A 12603-nucleotide genomic window follows, 5' to 3' on the forward strand; every position below is an offset into this window, starting at 1 on the left:
AGTAAAAGAGACCTTGGTCTCAACATTACTTCCTGTTTAAGGTTCAGTAAAACGTTTTCACCCGGTGTAAATATTGAATATAGTCAGTAGGCCTGATACTTACAGATGCTGAAGCGATGCAGATGTGAAACAGCTGGTCGTCCGCTGTGGGGTCACATGGGAGAATGACTCTGAAACAGTCATGTAAKACAAGCTGAGCAATGACCGTCAGAAAACATTTACGCAGAACAAAAACAAACTCCCTGGCAATCCTGTTCAGCTTGACTGTGCTCTCGGTAGCGAATCTGACAAGAGTTTCACCTAAGAACTGAAAATATGCCATTTGTAATAGAAAATGTAATCACGGATGGAAAAACTGGAAGYATTGAAAACCAGCTATACTTTGGCCCATGCAGGTCAGTGATTGAGAAACTCTGATCTTAGATTAAATTAAATCATAATAACATTATTACACAGTCCCCCATAATTCATTGCACTGATCCTGTTGTGGCTCAGTTGGTAGAGCATGACGCTTGCAACATCAGGATTGAACAATTTGATTCCCGCTGTGCTGTGGCCACCTATATACGAAAATGTATGTATTACTGTAAGTCGCTTTGGATAAAAACCGTTGGGCTAAATGGTATACTATTTACTGACCCCCATACTTACTCTTTTGGAGGTCTGGTGGGTTCCATATTGTTGGAGTACCAGTCTGAGTAGTCATAGTAGTTATACAGTTCCTCTTCTACCACCTTGGTCTGGTTCATCTTGACCTCGTCTCTGTTGTCCACGCTGACGGGTGAAAACRAGAGGAAATCCACCTAGCCCCTCTCGATCATCAACCGTCTCTCCAACGCAGCGCAGCACTTCCCGATCAATAAATATTGTATTGAGAGTTGTAGCTTACTRCACTGTGTGTCGGGTAGCTTTGAGTTGAGGTTGTGCAGCGTCTGAGGTACAGAGAGAGACCTCTGGTCCGGTGTCCAGTTGTCCCTGCTGTAGGAGTTTAGAACACACTCTAACAGAGTCTAACATGCACCCTTACCCCAATACATTCCACACACACTAACCACATAACACCCCAGATTACTACAGCACACAAAGACAGGAGGGAGGGAGACCAGGGCCAAGGGGTGTGAGAAGGATGGCGAGAGGGATGAAGGTGAAAACCCTTTTGACCTCTAGTGACCTCAGTTTCATGATTGAAGTAGCGAGCCAATAATAATGTTCCCTCTGCGTTGGTGTTGTTTTAGTGGAGGTTGGTACTCCTGCAGCAGGAAGACAGGCCATGTGTTGGTGTTGTTTTAGTGGAGGTTGGTACTCCTGCAGCACGGAAACAGCCATGTGTTTGTGTTGTTTTAGTGGAGTTGGTCACTCGCCTGCAGCAAAGGAAGACAGTGCCATTGTGTTGGTGTTGTTTTAGTGGAGGGTTGGGTACTCCTGCAGCAGGAAGACAGGCCATGTTGGTTGGTGTCTGTTTTAGTGGGAGGTTGGTAACTCCTGCAAGCCAGGAAAGACAGGCCCATGTGTCTGGTGTTGTTTTAGTGCAGGTTGAACTCCTGCAAGCAGGAAAGACAGGCCATTGTGTTGGTGTTGTTTTAGTGGAGGTTGGTACTCCTGCAGCAGGAAGAAGAGGCCATGGTGTTGGGTGTTGTTTTAGTGGAGGTCTGGTAGTCCTGCAGCAGGGAAACAGGCATGTGTTGGTGTTGTTTTAGTGGGAGGTTGGTACTCCTGCAGCAGGAAGACAGGCCATGTGTTGGTGTTGTTTTAGTGGAGTTGGTACTCCTGCAGCAGGAAGACAGGCCTGTGTTGGTGTTGTTTTAGTGGAGGTTGGTAAACTCCTGAGCAGGAAGAAGGCCATGTGTTGGCCTGTTGTTTTAGTGGAGGTTGGGTACTGCCTGCAGCAGGAAGACAGGCCATGTGTTGGTGTTGTTTTTAGTGGACGGTTGGTACTTCCTGCAGCAGGAGACAGGCCATGTGTTGGGTGTGTTTAGTGGAGTTGGTACTCTGCAGCAGGAGAACAGGCCATGTGTTTGGTGTTGTTTTAGTGGAGGTTGGTACCTCCCTGCAGCAAGGAAAGAGCCGGCCATGTGGTTGGTGTTTGTTTTAGTGGAGGGTTTGGTACTCCTGCCAGCGGAAGACCAGGCAATGTGTTGGTGTTGTTTTAGTGGAGGTTGGTACTCCTGCAAGGCAGGAAGACAGGCCTATGTGTTGTGTCTGTTTTAGTGGGACGGTTGGTACTCCCTGCAGCAAAGGAAGCCACAGGCCCAATGTGTTGGTGTTGTTTTACGTGGCACGTTGGTAACCTCCTGCAGCAGGACAGACAGGCCATGTGTCTGGTGTTTGTTTTAGTGGAGGTTGTACTCCTGCAGCAGGAAGACAGGCCATGTTTGGTGTTGTTTTAGTGGAGGTTGTACTCCTCGCAGGCAGGAAGACAGGCCATGTGTTGGTTGTTGTTTTAGTGGAGGTTGGGTACTCCTGCAGCAGCGAACAGCCCCAAATGTGGTTGGTGTTGTTTTAAGCTGGAGGTTGGGTACCCCCTGCAGCAGGAAACCAGGCCACATGTGGTTGGTGTTTGTTTTAGTGAGGTTGGTACCCTGCAGCAAGGAAGACAGGCCAATCGTGTTGGTGTTGTTCTTAGTGAGGTTGGTACTCCTGCAGGCAGGAAGACAGGCCTGTGTTTGGTGTTGTTTTTAGTGGAGGGCTTGGTACTCCGCACAGGCAGAACCAGGCCATGTGGTTGCGTGTTGTTTTAGTGGAGGTCTGGTACTCCTGCCAGCAGGAAGACAGGCATGCTGTTACGGTGTTGTTCTTAGTGGAGGTTGGGTACTCCTGCAGCCAGGAAGAAGGCCATGTGTTGGTGTTGTTTTAGTGGAGGTGGTTCCTCCTCCTGCAGCAGAAGCAGGCCATGTGTTGTCGTTGTTTTAGTGGAGGTTGGTACTCCTGCAGCAGGAAGACAGGCCATGTGTTTGGTGTTGTTTTCAGTGGAGGTCTGGTCACTCTGCAGGCAGGCAAGCACAAGGCCATGTGTTGGTGTTGTTTTAGTGGAGGTTGGTACTCCTGCAGCAGGAAGACAGCGCCATGTGTTGGGTGTTGTTTTCGGAGTTGGTCACTCCCTGCAGCCAGAAGACGCAGGCCATCGTGTTGGTGTTGTTTTAGTGGATGGTGGTAACTCCCGCAAGCAGGAAGACCAGGCCCATGCTGTTGGTGTTGTTTTAGTGGAGGTGTTGGTCTCCCCTGCAGCAGAAGACAGCCGTGCTTGGGTGTTGTTGTTAGTGGAGGTTGGTCACTCCTGCGCGCAGGAAGACAGGCCATGTGTTGGTGTTGTTTTAGTGCGGAGTTGGTGAACTCCTGCGAGCCAGGAAGCACAGGCCATGTGTTGGTGTTGTTTCATGGAGTTGGTCTACCTGTCACGTCAGGAAGACAGGCCAATGTGTTTTGGTGTCTGTTTTAAGTGGAGTTGTACTCCCCTGCAGCAGGAAGGACAGGCCATGTGTTTGGGTGTTTTTAGTGAGGTTGGTCACTCCTGCAGCAGGACGACCGGCCATGTGTTCGGTGGTTGTTTAGGGAGGATGGACTTTCCTGCAGCAGGAAGACAGTGCCATGTGTTGGTGTTTTGATTTTTTAGTGGAGTTGGTACCCTGCAGGCAGGAAAGACAGGCCCATGTGTTGGTGGTGTTTTAGTGGAGGTTGGTACTTCCTGCAGCAGGATAGACAGGCCATGTGTTCGGTGGTTGTTTTAGTGGAGGTGGTACTCCTCGCAGCATGGAAGACAGGCCATGTGTTTTGGTGTTGTTTTAGTGGAGGTTGGTACTCCCTGGCAGGAAGACAGGCCATGTGTTGGGTGTTGTTTTAGTGGCAGGTTGGTACTCCTGCCGCAGGAAGACAGGCCATTGTGTTGGTGTTGTTTTAGTGGAGGTTGGTACTCCTGCAGCAGGAAGACACCATGTGTGTGTGCTACAAGACCTGCGATGTCCTGTAATCCCTGTCACAATGATGAATGATGGTTCACTTTATATATAAGTTAACATAAATATAAAGTTAACATAAATATTAAAGTAACTATAAATATATATGTTAACTATATAATATAGAAGTTTAATCATCAAATATATAGTTAATAAAGTAACATAAATATAAAGTTAACATAACATTATAAAGTTAACATAAATAAAAGTTTAATAATAAATATAAAGTTAACATAAATATAAAGTTAATATAAATATAAAGTTACATATAATATAAAGTTTAAATATAAATATAAAGTTAACATAAATATAAAGTTAACATAAATATAAAGTTAATATAAATATAAAGTTAACATAAATATAAAGTTAATATAAATATAAAGTTTAAATAAAATATAAAGTTAAATAAATATTAAATAATATAATAAAGTATACATAAATATAAAAGTTAATATAAATATAAGTTAAATAAATATAAGTTAACATAAATATTAAAGTTATATAAATATAAAGTTAACTATAAATATTAAAGCTAATATACAATAATAAAGTAATATAAATATAAAGTTAATATAAAACTATAAAGTTAAATAATAATAAATATAAAGTTTACATAATATAAAGTTAATAAATATAAGTTAATAAAATAAGTTAAACATAAATATAAAGTTTAATCATTAAATATAAGTTAATACATACAATATAAAGTTAACATAAATATAAAGTTAAATATAAATCATAAAGTAATAAATATAAAGTTAATATAAATATAAAGCTTACACATAAAAATATAAAGTTCACAATATAAATATAAAAGTTAACATAAATACTAAAGTTAATATAAATATAAGTTAACATAAATATAAAGTTAACATAAATATAAAGTTATATAAATAATAAAGGTTAAATAATATAAAGTTAATATAAATATAAAGTTAATATAAATAATAAAGTTAAATCATAAAAATAAATATACTATAAAGTTAAACATAAAATATAAAGTTAATATAAATATAAACGTTTAATATAAATATAAAGTTAACATAATATAAAGTTAATATAAATATAAGTTAACCCCCGAACATAAAATATAAACGTTAAAACATAAATATAATAATTCAATATAAATATAAAGTTATATAAATATAAGTTAATATAAAATATACGTTAATATAATATAAAGTTAAATATAAATAATATAAATATAAGTTAACAAAATATAAAGTTAATATAAATATAAAGTTAATATAAATACTAAAGTAATATAAATATAAAGTTAACATAAAATATAAATAATATAAATATAAAGTTTTAACATAAATATAAAGTTCAATATAAATATAAAGTTAATATAAATATAAACGTTAATATAAACTATAAAATTAACCATAAATATAACATTAATATAAATATATAAATATAGTTTAACATAAATATAAGTTAATATAAATATAAAGTTAATAACAATATAAAGTTAATATAAATATAAGTTGATTATAAATATAAAGTTAAACATAAATATAAGTTAACATAACTAATAAGTTAATATCATAATAAAGTAATAATAAATATAAAGTAACCATAAAATATACCAGTTAATATAAATATAAAGTTAATAATAAAATAATATAAATAGTAAGTTAACATAAATTATAAGTTAATATAAATATAAAGTTAATCATAATATAAAGTTTAATATAAATATAAAGTTAATATAAATATAAAGTTTAATATAAATATATACAATATAAAGTTAACATAAATATAAAGTTAATATTAATATAAAGTTACATATAAATATTAAAGTTAATATAAATAAAAGTTAATATAAATATAAAGTTATACATAATATAAGTATAAATATAGAGTTAACTATATAAATGTTATTATAAATAAAGTTAATATAATAGTAACAGTTAATTAGTATATGTACAAAATATAAAGTTACATAAATATAAAGCTTAGTATAATATAAGTAATTAACATATAAAGTAATTGAACATAAATTACTAAATATAAGTTAACATAATATAAAGTAAATAAATTAAACTATAAATATAAGTAATATATATAAAGGACTATAAATTATAAGTTACATAAGTATTAAAGTTAATATAAATAATTAAAGTATAATAATTAAATTAAGTTAACAAATAAATTCATAAATATAAAGTTAATAATAAATAAGTTAAAAGGTGTTATAGGATAAAGTACTAAAAGTTAAATATATAAATATCAGTATAATTCATAAAGTATAAAGTTAATATAAAATTATGATAATATTAACAATAATATAAATTTAAACATAAATAAATTATAAAGTATAAGAAGTTAACCATACATATAAGTTAACATAAATATTAATGTTAACATAAATATAGTGTAATATAAATATAATAAGTTATATACAATATAAAGTTAATATAAATATAGGTTAATATAAATAGTTAGAAAATATAGATTAAATAAAAAGTTGATAAATAAGTTAATATAAATCATAAGAGTTAATATAAATATAAGTTAACATAAATATAAAGTTAACCTATAATATAAGTTATTAATATAAAGTCTATAAAATAAGGTTAACATAATATAGAATTTATATTAAATATAAAGTACATAATATAATATAGTAATATAAAGTAATAAAATATAAGTTAACATAAATATAAATTTAACATAAATATAGAGTTGACTATAAAATATAAAGTTAATCATAAATTATAACAGTTAACTATAAATATAAAGTTAATAATAAAAATTAGTATAATAAAGTTACCATAAATATACAGAAGTTAAATATAAATATAAGTTAATATATATTAAGAAAGATATAAAATTATACTAGATAAAGTTAATTAGATAGTAGTTACAAATTAAGTCTATAAGTAATTAATAAATAAGTTAACATAATATAAAGTTTAATATAAATAGTAAAGGTTAATAATAAGTAATATAAATTAAATATATAAGAACTACATGAGTTAAAATAAATATAGAGTAGATTTTAAACATATAAGTTGAACAGGTTTAAACAGTAAATAATAAGAGTTAAAGTATATAATATATAGAGTTATTCATAATATATTAATAAGAATTAACTATATATAGATTATAAAGTTTAACATAAATATAAAGTTACAATAAATATAAGTTAACATAAATTATAAAGTTAATATAAATATAAAGTTAACATAAATAATAAATTAATTAATATAAAGTTAATATAAATATAAAAGTTAATATAAATTAAGTATTAAAAATGTAATAAATAAAGTAATATAAAATAAGTACATATAATAAAGTTAACATAAATATAAGTTAATATAAATGTTAATATTAAAAACTATAGTTAATATAAATATAAGTTATATAAATATAAAGTTAATATAAATATAAAGTTAATATAATATAAAGTTAATATAAATATTAAAAAGTTATATAAATATAAGTTACATAAATAAATAATATAAATATCTAAAATAAAGTTAATAAATATAAAGTTAATATAATATATAATATAAGTTAACATAAATATAAAAGTTAATATTATAAAGTTATAAATATAAGTCAATATAAATAATAAAGTTAACATAAATATAAAGTTTATTAAATATAATGTTGATATAAATTCATCGGACAACCTAAGGCTGTACCTGTGCTGCTCTGTCTGACGGGCAACATGAACAACAGCTCAGAAAAACGTTCTGAAAATCACATGTTCCAGCTGACCAGATCTCTCAGTGAGATTGAGAAATACGTCTGTGCTGCAACGTGGTTTAACCTGCTCGCTTCACACTGCCTGTTACTCAAAGAGCTTAGCTTTAATATGATGAAAAATCACTGGTTGAAAGTCTCTTATTCTAACAGGGGCTAGCTTTTGTGCTGGTGGGATTGGTCTCAGGGCAAGGGAAGAGAGAGAATGTTTAACACTTTATACGTGAGAGAAAGGTTCTGAAACACTCAATAAGGCATCCTGTAGCTTTGTTTCTGAGGTTTCTGCAATATTAACTGTCATTATTTATTACATCCAGAATATGCGGCTGTAAAGAGCCTCCCTGAGCCCTGCTTGGTCCACGGTTTACTAGTTGTGTATTTAATGGTCTACTACGAGCAGGCAACAGAAAGAAGCAGATAGGACATCTACCGCCGTCTCTGCTGTTTTAATGAATGGAACCGGGTCAGACATCTACGTTTTGGGTTCCCAATAAATCAAACACAATCATCATAGTTGATTTTCCTGCAGCATCATTTTCTCTCCTCATTGAAGAAGAAAGCAGTGGACTCTCTCCAACTCAGGACAAAAGGGATGGTTGTCTGGTTAGAGGGGTTCAGAGCTCCATAATCTCAACCTGTGAGCCAGCTCATACAATAAGAGAAAAGGAGAGGGGAAGGGGGAGAAGGAAGAGAGGGGAAGGAGGAGAGAAGGAGGGGGGGAAGGGAGGAGGAGTGGAAGAGTGAGAGAGAGGAAGGAGAGGGGAGGAAGGGAGGAGAGGGAAAGGGAGGGAGGAGTGGGAGAGTGAGGAGAGGAAGGAGAGGGGGAGGAAGGGAGGAGAGGGAAAGGGAGGGAGGAGTAGGAGAGGGAGGAGAGAGGAAGAGAGGGGGAGGGAGGTGAGGAAGGAGAGGAGGAAGGGGGGGAAGGGAAAGGGAGGAGGAGTGGAGAGTGAGGAGAGGAAGGAGAGGGGGGGAAGGGAGGAGAGGGAAAGGGTGGGAGGAGTGGGAGAGGGAGGAGAGGAGGAGAGGGGAGGAAGGGAGGAGGGAAAGGGAGAGAGGAGTGGGAGAGGAGGAGAGAGGAAGGAGAGGGGGAGAGAGGAGGGAGGAAGGAAGAGGGAAGGAGGGAGAGGAGGAGAGGGGGAGAGGAGACGAAGGAGAGGGGGAAGGAGGAGAGAGGAAGGAGTGGGGGAGGGGGAGTGAGGAAGGACTGGGGAAGGGAGGAGAGAGGAAGGAGTGGGGAGGGAGGAGAGAGGAAGGAGTGGGGGAGGGACGAGAGGAAGAAAGGGAGGGAGGAGAGGGGAGGGAGGAGGGGAGGAGAGGAGGGAGAGGGGGAGGAAGGAGAGGGGAGGGGAGGAGATTAAGGAGAGGGGGAAGGAGGAGAGGAAAGAGGGGGGAGGAGAGGGAGGAGGGAGAGGGGTGGCAGAAGGGGGGAAGGAGAGGGAGAGGGAGGAGAGAGGAAGGAGTGGGGAGGGAGGAGAGGAGGAGAGGGAGGGAGGAGAGGGGCAGGGGGAGGGTAGGATGGAGAGCCTAAGCTTTCTGCTTTGTGGATTAGATGATGAAGGTCCCTCCCAAGGCCTTGGCACGCAGCAGGCTAACGGCTAAGGGTTCTGGCTGAAGGCTGAGAAGGGTGCTATGTCTGTTCCTTCAGACCCTGCTGAGAAGGCTTAGGCCTCTGGAGGAGGAGAAACCGCTTGTTACAAAGGTCTGATAGGGCCTGAGGGCGAATGGGGTTCATCGGTTCATTTGATTCTCAAGCTGATCCATGTGTTTGTCCAAGCTTTGAAATGGTGGTAGATTTCAACACTGGTTGTTTTCATGTGGCGTTGTAATGGTTGTCTCAATGTTTTTAATGTAACTCTTGATACTGTTCCCACACCAAGCTACTGTACTGCTTATAGTGTCTATGACCAGAGCATGAAGGTGGAACTCAAATAGTGGTTAAGCATTGCTAGAATCTTCTCCTGCTGTGTGTGTGTGTGTGTGTGTGTGTGTGTGTGTGTGTGTGTGTGTGTGTGTGTGTGTGTGTGTGTGTGTGTGTGTGTGTGTTGTGTGTGTGTGTGTGTGTGTGTGTGTGTGTGTGTGTGTGTGTGTGTGTGTGTGTGTGTGTGTATCAGAGACAGTGCTGTATTCCAATTGTCTTTGTCCCAAATGGCACCCTATTCCCTATGTAGTGCACTAACTTGTGGCCAGGACCCATAGGGATCTGGTCAAAAGTAGTGCACTATGCAGGGAATAGGGTGCCATTTTGGGACCCTTGGCTGCTGCTTCTGAGCTAAGCTGCTTCTCAAACAGTTGTTTGATGTCTCCTCACAGGTGTCCAGGACTGCCTCCTGCTGCATAGTCCTGTTTCTGAACTATTAAGCCCTTCTGTTGGTGTTAGACCACTAATACTGAGTGGCGTTCCTTATCTAGCTGGCATTCTGGGAGCTCGGCCAGACGGCCACAACTGGCTCAAAACTACTTCTGAATGTTTCGGTGTTTCATTTTGTAAACGTAAGTAACTGGGCCAGTTTGTGGACAGGAAAGGCCCTGGTCTGTAAGTAGTGCACTAGATAGGGAGCAGGGCTCCATTTGGGACGGAGTCTAAAGGACTCAGGAAGTCTGATGGGAATTCACAGCCGGTTGCCGAGGTTCTGAAGGTGGAAGTCTTTGACTCTCTGATATTTTAGTATTTATATTTCAGAAATGCAGAATGTGTGAAAGGTTAAACACATGTTTTATGAGATAAGGTCTAATATAAATACTACTGATTTCATTACATACAAGTGTGTCCAATGCTATTTTCTATGCAACTGTTTATGATATTAATTTTGCATTTCTTCWGTTTTTTGTAAACTGTGAGCAAGAATCAATAAAGTCAAAGTCAATATCAATATCAATAGTGTCACGGCCGTCGAATGAAGAGGACCAAGGTGCAGCGTGGTGAGCGTACATATTCCTTTTATTTAGAAATAACACAGACAAAAACAATAAACAATACAAAAACGACCGTGAAGTTTAAGGGCTATGTGCCACAAACAAAGTTAACTTCCCACACAGAAAGAAGGGAAAAAGGCTACCTAAGTATGGTTCCCCAATCAGAGACAACGATAGACAGCTGTCCCTGATTGAGAACCATACCCGGCCAAAACATAGAAATACAAAATCATAGAAAACAAAAAACATAGAATGCCCACCCCAAATCAGACCCTGACCAAACCAAATAGAGACATAAAAAGGCTCTCTAAGGTCAGGGAGGGACAAAAATCAATATCAATACTGCTGAGAACTGTAACTCCTTTTCAGACGAACATTACAGACAGTGACAATGTGTAGAATATAACATTACAGACAGTGACAATGTGTAGAATATAACATTACAGACAGTGACAATGTGTAGAATATACATTACAGACAGTGACAATGTGTAGAATGTAACAATACAGACAGTGACAAAGTGTAGAATATAACATTACAGACAGTGACAATATGTGGAATATAACATTACAGACAGTGACAATGTGTAGAATATAACATTACAGACAGTGACAATGTATAGAATATAACATTACAGACAGTGACAATGTGTAGAATATAACATTACAGACAGTGACAATGTGTAGAATATAACATTACAGACAGTGACAATGTGTAGAATATAACATTACAGACAGTGACATGTGTAGAATATAACATTACAGACAGTGACAATGTGTAGAATATAACATTATATGCAGTGACAATGTGTAGAATATAACATTATATGCAGTGACAATGTGTAGAATATAACATTACAGACAGTGACAATGTGTAGAATATAACATTATATGCAGTGACAATGTGTAGAATATAACATTACAGACAGTGACAATGTGTAGAATATAACATTACAGACAGTGACAATGTATAGAATATAACATTACAGACAGTGACAATGTATAGAATATAACATTACAGACAGTGACAATGTGTAGAATATAACATTACAGACAGTGACAATGTGTAGAATATAACATTACAGACAGTGACAATGTATAGAATATAACATTATATGCAGTGACAATGTGTAGAATATAACATTATATGCAGTGACAATGTGTAGAATATAACATTACAGACAGTGACAATGTGTAGAATATAACATTACAATTCTCTCTTCTCTGTCTCTGTCCCTCTCTCTCTGTCTCTCTGTCTCTCTCTCTCTCTCTCTCTCTCTCTCTCTCGCTCTCTCTCTCTCTCTCTCTCTCTCTCTCTCTCTCTCTCTCCTTCTCTCTCTCTCTCCTCTCTTCTCTCTCTTCTCTTCTCTCTCTCTCTGTTCTCTCTCTCTTGTCTCTCTCTCTCTGTCTTCTCTCTCTGTCTCTCTCTCTCTGTCTCTCTCTCTCTCTCTCTCTGTCTCTCTCTCTCTCTCTCTGTCTCTCTCTCTCCTCTCTGTCTCTCTCTCTCTCTCTCTCTCTCTCTCTCTCTCTCGTCTCTCTCTCTCTCTCTCTCTCTCTCTCGTCTCTCTCTCTCTCTCTGTCCTCTCTCTCTCTCTGTCTCTCTCTCTCTCTCTCTCTCTCTCTCTCTCTCTCTCTCTCTCTCTCTCTCTCTCTCTCTCTCTCTCTCTCTCTCTCTCTCTCTCTTCTCTCTCTCTCTCCTCACTAATTATTATTATTACTGTATGTTCCCTGCAGCTGTCTAACTGGCATCCCAATGTCCCTTCAGTCATTGGAGGAATAAAGCAGAGTATGAAACGTTGTTGTCATTCTGAGGTTTAAATTGCTCTGTTTCCAAAATGGAGCCTTGTTATGTCCTGTTATTTATCCTGTTATTTATTTTCTGTCCCATGTCCCTTTCTCCACAGCCCACATCTGATAAGAGCTATATATACTGTGTCCCAAAATGGCACCCCATTCCCCAAAGGGCTCTGGTCAAAAAGTAGTGCACTATAAAGGGAATAGGTTCCACTTGGGACGCGGATTCA

At 36.8% G+C, this 12603-nt stretch overlaps 1 pseudogene; it reads right to left on the reverse strand.

Annotated features, from left to right (window-relative positions):
- LOC112074688 (receptor for retinol uptake stra6-like) overlaps nucleotides 1-1027 on the reverse strand; it is a 37737-nt pseudogene extending 36710 nt beyond the window's left edge.
- Nucleotides 1028-12603: the final 11576 nt, after the last annotated feature.

The sequence above is a fragment of the Salvelinus sp. IW2-2015 genome, unplaced genomic scaffold (genome assembly GCF_002910315.2).
Source record: "Salvelinus sp. IW2-2015 unplaced genomic scaffold, ASM291031v2 Un_scaffold2762, whole genome shotgun sequence".
Lineage (NCBI taxonomy): Eukaryota > Metazoa > Chordata > Actinopteri > Salmoniformes > Salmonidae > Salvelinus > Salvelinus sp. IW2-2015.